Here is an 848-nt window from a genome sequence, read left to right on the forward strand (position 1 = left end):
TAGTCAAATATTTATTCAGTGTATACATATATAAGGGCTAGGGCATGTCTATGGTTAATTAATATTCGTCAATAGCAATCGAACATTTAAACGTTCATGAAAATGGGTCAAAGCATTGTGGTATATCTACTTCTTGAAGTAGGTAATACGAACTATCAGCTACATAGGCGCACATTGGGTGTGAATTTAGTGGGTGCTGGAATAGTTTATGTTACACATGTCCAAGAGGGCTTTGTCCCCCACACCCCCCTTAATCCTAATACTATAACTAACTGCATTACATTAGCTTTAAATTTTTAATTAGAATGGGGTACCTAACTTTGATTTCGCGGGGTAACTTTGATACCCATATATTTTTATTCACCACAATACCATGATAATTAAATTTTTTTTTCATAAAATGGGGTTTCTTTGATATCACATTAAGAAATATAGGTCGAAATTGCCCGTTGTGTTACTTTGATAGCATATTAAAAAATATTGGTATCTCAAAAGATAATTTCAGAATTTTAAAAATTAAAACGTTAAAATATTGAACTAGTTGTAACTAATATTTAATTTTGAGAGTTTTATCGTTAACACTACAGAAGTAATCCATATAATAAAAAATGAAATTGTCATAAAACAGTAAAAAATTATCAAAGTTACCCCATTTTACTGTACTACTTTTATTTTTAAACTATGAGAACTTTTTTCGTATTTGTGATATCAAAAAATTAAAAACAATGTTGCACAGTCTATGTTCTCTTCTCCCTAGTAGGAAAATTTGGGTTGCATAACATGAACTATAAGTTTAGCCATAGTAGTTCTTATCCACGCAAAACCATTTTTACTATGTTTTACATTTG

The sequence above is a fragment of the Acyrthosiphon pisum genome, chromosome A1 (genome assembly GCF_005508785.2).
Source record: "Acyrthosiphon pisum isolate AL4f chromosome A1, pea_aphid_22Mar2018_4r6ur, whole genome shotgun sequence".
NCBI classification, from domain to species: Eukaryota; Metazoa; Arthropoda; class Insecta; order Hemiptera; family Aphididae; genus Acyrthosiphon; species Acyrthosiphon pisum.